This window comes from Penaeus vannamei, chromosome 1 (genome assembly GCF_042767895.1).
Source record: "Penaeus vannamei isolate JL-2024 chromosome 1, ASM4276789v1, whole genome shotgun sequence".
Classification (NCBI taxonomy): domain Eukaryota; kingdom Metazoa; phylum Arthropoda; class Malacostraca; order Decapoda; family Penaeidae; genus Penaeus; species Penaeus vannamei.
The window spans coordinates 49,609,980-49,617,479 of record NC_091549.1 but is presented as its reverse complement, the minus strand read 5'-3'; the positions used below and the strand labels follow the sequence as shown (position 1 = coordinate 49,617,479).

At 43.2% G+C, this 7,500-nt stretch overlaps 1 protein-coding gene across 1 annotated transcript in view; it reads left to right on the top strand.

Moving 5' to 3' along the window:
- The window catches only part of Nurf-38 (Inorganic pyrophosphatase Nurf-38), a 27,090-nt gene that overhangs the window by 491 nt on the left and 19,099 nt on the right, over positions 1-7,500 (top strand). The window lies entirely within an intron of this gene.

Genomic DNA, 7,500 nt, shown 5'->3' with positions numbered 1-7,500 from the left:
TCAACTATAATGAAGTTTAGCTAATCTAGAGATAAGTAATGAAATTAGAGGCTCTTCCAGTGCATAATTAGCCAACAGAAGCAGAGGTAGTCCAAGGGAGGCTGCACAGTAAGTAAATAGAGAGTAAAAAAGAAGAAAAAAAGTAGCGGTGACAGACTGGTCCTAATAGGGATACGTCAAGTTCTAATATATTAAACATTATTTCCATTAAAGAGAGAAAAAAACGTCATATTCGGGATGTAATGGGGGAGGGACTGTCACCTTAGAGAGAGTGAGTTAGGATTACTTGGGAGTGAAAGTAAATGCTGCCGTGGCGGGTTTTGTGATGTCGTCTGGGATGACATTTAAGTGTACTTGTTCGGGAATTCGGGTAGAAGTATGTTCAGGGAATGTATGCATGTATAGGATGTAACAGGAAGGTTTTTGTTTGGACTACGTGTAAATATGAATTGTTGGATTTGGTGAATGGGAGGTGGTTGTTAATGCACTGAAGTGAGAATAAGGTTTTGATTGAAGTATTGCTAAGGATTGAAAACAAATTGATTGTCTTTAGAGGGAGAATATTATCAATGAATAGAGTATTCAGGGAATGTTGTGTTGTCAAGACGGATGCTCTGCTCAAGCATTTTGTATGGAGTTGAGCAGATTGTGTTCTATGTATGTATGTGTAATGTATGTGTCTATTGATGTAATGTATGTATGTATTGAATGTATGTTTGTAATGTATGGTATGTGACTTATGTTAAGTATGTGCTTGTATGTAGTGGAGATTGTTGGATAGATTATGTGAATTATGAGGGGCTGGAGTAAGGTTATTGCATGGCAGTGATAAGATAGGAAGAATGTAAGATGCTTGGTATAGAATGAGATTGAGAATATTTTGTATAGGTTATTATGGAAGGGTACACACTGATGCTCTGTTGGCTGCATAGAGTAAGGACTGCCCAAGATGGATTATAATGGGATATAAGTTGGGATAAGGAGTATATATGTTAACCAGCATGAGTGTTTGTGTTGGGAAATAATAGATTAGATTAGTAAGATGTCAATACCAACTAAATGGGTTAAATGTAAATTTGTTTGAGATGAAATAGAGCCATTTACCATCCCTTTTTGCCCTTTACGTCTCGCTCTGACACGGTGCCCAGGGATCATCTGTCAACTTGATTTAGAGAAAAGATAAGGAGTTTATCAGTGTAAAGTGTAATTAGATAGATGGCTGTGTGGAGCTGAAACTATTCCCTTGTAACAATAAGATGCAATCATGTATTTCGGATTAGTTTTATTCTACTATCAGTAACATTTACATCATTCCCTGTTTCCAATTTTGCCAGTCTTTTCTAACACTTTTCATCATCCTCTCCGTTCTTATACCATCGTCGTCATTTTTCTCTCGGACTCGACTTTTTTTCTCTGCCATTCGTTCTGCGATAAGGAATCACGTGATCGCGGTGTCGAAACCTTAGCATTATCATATTAAGGGTGTCGGTTATAAGGGACGATTTCCATTAAAGAAGCTAAATGAACTATTACCTTTTTTTCATTTAGGTATCATTTGCAAATAGGTTTAATTGCAATATAAATGGCTTTTGTAGATTTTACATATTCTGTTTGTGTGATGCTGATATCAAATTAAAGTTAACAAGTCGTAAATGCAATAAAATTTGTGCAAATTATATAACATTTAAATTTAAGAATGTAAGTTTATTTTTGCGTTTTCCCGACTTTTGTAGATCTTGTCAGGGGAAAGTTAGATCTTCAGGACGAACAGATGGAGAGCAACAAACATGCATACTCATATATTCAAACATTTGACAGATGCAGTCACAAGTGCAATATAAATTGGATTGATATTTGGTCGTATAAATCCTTCGGTATGTTTCCAGCTCTCGCCTCCTGACCCCCGCCCTCCCATTCCACCACTAACCCCGTACGCTCCGCAGCTTATCAATTTGACTAATTGCTGTTACACAAAATTTATTTATACATTTTGAGAGGGAGCTGAACTGGAAGCCTGAGCAGCGCATGGTTGCATCATGGGGATCGGGGACGTCTGTGACAGGCTGCACAGGTTCGCATTACTTCAATCCTTGTATTTCTGTATTGCTTTTCGCAGCAGCGACCTACGTCTATGTAGGCCTTGGTAGCGACAGCCCAGAATAAATCTATCGAGCCTCAGCAAAGGTCAGAAAAAAAACGCAAAAAATAAGGACGACTTGTGTAATTTCTGCAGGGATTTTCTTTCCATCTAGTGATTATTGTGGTTTTGTGTCGGACTTATTCTCTCGGCGCGGGACTTGTCAGAGATGCAATTTACAGTAATATGTATTTAATTCAGAGCAATTGTATGTACATGTATAGACTTTATCTTGTGATACCAGAATGCATATTCTATAAAAAGGAAAGTTCCTTTTTTGTATTATACCCGTGGAACAATCCCCGTAATTTTATCATGAGAATTAATTTACGGTAATTTCATTATAAGGGATTCAATTTCACTTATTTTAGGGATTATTTTGTATAGACTAATGTCTTGCATATTTAATTTACTATCGTTTACCTTCTTGGTGTTTATACTCACTTCAGTATTTATATAATTTTGTTCATTGTTTTTATCCAGTATTTCCGTTTTAGTTCACGTGGCCATATCAGTGGTGCTTGTGATTCAGGGGTCCAAATTCCCATGAAATTAGTTTTTAATGAGGTTCCCATGTGAAAAAATTACATATTGGCCACGTGTCAACACTGTCGTTCAGATACGATCAGACATATTGCTATTGCCGCTGCCTCCACCGCCACCATTGCTGCTGGCGCCGCATTTTGCTGAATGTTTTATATTTGATGTTTATTGGCTTTTGCTAGATTACGAAGCACGGTAGTCGCGGCGAACACTTAACACTGCGCCATAGTTGTTACTAGATTAAAGCGGAATCGCAGAGCGTACGGCCAATGTAATTAGGGGGGGAAATACCTCTTTGAAAGTCGCAATAATGATGATGAATGATAAGACAGTAATGACAATGATAAGTTATGGAATAAAAAACAACAACAAAAAAAACGGGAGATTGCAAGTGCCGATTGGACGTGGCCATTTCATAAGCAGTGGTGGTGTGTGTGGACATCTGCGTCCCACAGATGTTACGGGTCAGGAACTCAGGCAGGTTATGGTTGGTAGACATCGAGTGGTAGTAACAGTTAACACCCCCCCTCCCCTTCCACGCACCCCCCATGGCCTACGTACTGTCCCGCTGTCCCTCCGTCTGTCCAGAGATGCTTACGTGGCGGTATGTCTATTAAAAGATTTATATTCAAGAATTCATGTTAAGACGCCCTGGTTAGCAGGCTGTGACCCTCTGCGGTTCCTCCTCACAGGTGTATTCGTGGCGAACACCTGGGCGAGAATCTGCCGTAATTGAGTGTCGGAAAACTAGTTCGAACTGGACCGGGTTTCATTTGAGCTGCGCATTACAGCAGAATGGAAATCGAACGCATGGAAGGGGTAGATGGAGAGAGCAGGGCCGTTTTGGTCGAGAGAGAGAGAAAAAAAGTAGGATTCCTGCAATAGACGCGAGATACGAGTCTTCCGTTGTGAAAGCGGAAGAGATGTGGCGGAGATTTTCACCGTAGGATTGCTGTCGACCTGCCCCGACTTTCTAAGCATAGGGGAAGATTTATTGTCGCGAAAAAGGCCCTGGGATCGGCGGGAAAGGTAGATGATTCCGGCGGGCGCTTGATTGGAAAGCCTGTTTGGTATCTTGATTTGCAGTCCGTTTTTACCAGCAGTTAACAATTTAAAATCGCTAGTCATTCGTTTGCAGTTTGATATCAATATTTGGGGTTTGTACATCGTGTCGCGAAGAAGTATTTGAATATGTATGGATTTATTTAAACGAGTCTTCAAAATAGCGTAGCAGATCGAACCATGACATTCGATAGAGCGAGTACTCAGATTTTATGCGTTTTTTTTCTGGGTGTTGCTATCTTTAGACAGAGGTCCCCTGCCTTGGTATTGATTCGCGCGCCGTGCAACAAGAGGGAAGAAAACGGGACTTTATCAAGAATTTCCTAATGTGTTGCCCAAAAATATTCGTTTCTTTTATAAACCTGTGAAAACCTAACCGTAATTACTTTTGTTTGAATGTGTCTGACAGCGCTCTAATCGGATGATTTTTCCCTCTTATCACTCGGCCTCTTGCTATCTTTCTGCTGATATAGATAACTGTGGAGGTGACGAGGTCAAGTCCAGATATGGCAGACATAACGCGTAGATTGAGAAGTGTTTTGAAGGCACCCGGACGAGGAAAGATCCGAAGAAAATGGGCGGCACAAATGTGTAAGAAAACGGGAATATGATTGGGGTCACTTAAATATAATGCAGGACTATTGAACGGAATTGAATTGAGGTCAGAATATAGGGAGAAGGATAACGGGAAAAGTTGCAAGGGAGGTGGAAATGAACTATATATATATTTTTTTTATAGAGGTGAATGTACATGCTGCACTTTTAAAAAGTCACAAACCAAATGCTTAAAGGTCAGCAAGATAACTTTTGGAAATGGTGTATGATAAAGTCGGTTGTTTTATCTGGGCATAAGCACCTATACAGTGAAAGGCAGTTAAAAACATGAACAATGGTCAAGTCCACAATGCTGCAATGACCCGCATGGTCTTGTCAGTTGAAGGCATAGTATGTCTTCGTCTCCGAGTGCATTCTGAACATTCCGCATAATTTCTGTAGCTTTTACGTTCTCAGCGATTGTCAGGGCGACGGGAATCTGTGGAATTGAACTTGAATGAATTAATGGAATTGAATTGAATGACTTAATCAACACAGCGGTAGAGAGAGAGAAACAGAGAAGGTTGACGAAGCCAGTCCCGGAGACCTGATTTGCCCCGCAGGCTTTCATCATGTGGAAACTGGCAAGCAGGTGTCCCGAGACACTTCCAGCCCTGCCCCTGTCCCCAACCCCTTCCCCTACTCCAACCCTTTCCCCTACCCCCTACCACTAACCCCCAACCCCCACCCCTACCACTAACCCCCTACCCCCACCCCTACCACTAACCCCCTACCCCCACCCTTACCACTAATCCCCTACCCCCACCCTTACCACTAACCCCCTGCCCCCTACCACTAACCCCCTGCCCCCTGCCCACTACCCCCTACCCCCTGGCCCCTACCTTTACCCCAACCACCTCCACCTAAGGTCCAACTGCTTTAGTTAGCACAAGTAGATATAAGGTCACCGAACAGGTTTGGAAGTGGTTGCTCTTAAGGTTTAGACAATGGCCGAGGAGGAGGAGGAGAGAGGGGAGGGGGGGGGGGCTGGTAAATGATCAGGAGGGGGATCAGGTATAGGATCAGGAGGCAGGTCTGTACAGGATCAGGAGGGAGATCAGGCACAAAAGGAAGGCGGAATGGATGAGAGGTCGCCGGGCCACTCCAGAGAAGAGGCCCGGGCGAAGCATGACTTCGCAAATCTAACTGAACTGAATGAGAGGTGGAACAAGATAAAATTAAAGGAGAATTAATGGGTGAAAATGATGAGGAAAAGTTTGATGTGTCTGCTTTAACACAGTCGCCCCTCCCTTCATTCATGGCTTTGCAGACTTTTTTTTTATCTTGGTTAGAGAGCGCGCGACAGGCTTTGTTTACCTTTCAGGAACAGCTGTTTTTAATTCGGGATAGGTATGCTAATTTTACGTTGCATGTCCGCCGAGTGTCCCCCTTGGACCGCGATGCCCGAGTCGTTGGAATTCCTCGAAAGCTCGTGGGTCTGGCCGGTTTATGGCTCTCCTTGAACCACGCACACGCATGCGTACACGCTCACGGATACGTACGCTCACGGATACGTACGCTCACGGATACGTACGCTCACGGATACGTACGCTCACTTATACGCTCACTTATACGCTCACTTATACGCTCACTTATACGCTCACTTACACGCAAACAGATGGATACACTTACACATAACGTACACGCATGTATACACAAACAAGTACACGAATATAAACAATTACACATACAAGTACATACACGCATGCGTGCATACGCATGCACACACGCAACACACATGCATGTACATACATACATACGCATGCATATACACACATGCATGTACATACATACATACGCATGCATATACACACATGCATGCATATACACACATGCATGCATATACACACATGCATGCATATACACACATGCATGCATATACACACATGCATGCATATACACACATGCATGCATATACACACATGCATGCATATACACACATGCATGCATATACACACATGCATGCATATACACACATGCATGCATATACACACATGCATGCATATACACACATGCATGCATATACACACATGCATGCATATACACACATGCACACATGTATGCATATACACACATGCATGCATATACACACATGCACACATGTATGCATATACACACATGCACACATGTATGCACATACATACACACGCCGCACACATGCATGCACATACATACACACGCCGCACACATGCATGCACATACATACACACGCCGCACACATGCATGCACATACATACACACGCCGCACACATGCATGCACATACATACACACGCCGCACACATGCATGCACATACATACACACGCCGCACACATGCATGCACATACATACACACGCCGCACACATGCATGCACATACATACACACGCCGCACACATGCATGCACATACATACACACGCCGCACACATGCATGCACATACATACACACGCCGCACACATGCATGCACATACATACACACGCCGCACACATGCATGCACATACATACACACGCCGCACACATGCATGCACATACATACACACGCCGCACACATGCATGCACATACATACACACGCCGCACACATGCATGCACATACATACACACGCCGCACACATGCATGCACATACATACACACGCCGCACACATGCATGCACATACATACACACGCCGCACACATGCATGCACATACATACACACGCCGCACACATGCATGCACATACATACACACACACACATGCATGCATGCATGCATGCACATACATACACACACACACATGCATGCATGCATGCACATAAATACACACACACGCATGCATGCACATAAATACACACGCACGCATGCATGCACATAAATACACACGCACGCTTGCATGCACATACATACACACGCACGCACGCATGCACATCTACGCACATACACACACGCATGCACATCTACGCACATACACACACGCATGCACGCACATACACGCACATACACACACGCATGCATGCACATACATACACACACACGCATGCATGCATGCACATACATACACACACACGCATGCATGCATGCACATACATACACACACACGCATGCATGCATGCACATACATACACACACACGCATGCATGCATGCACATACATACACACATGCATACTCATACATACATATACATATACATCACACACACACGCACACT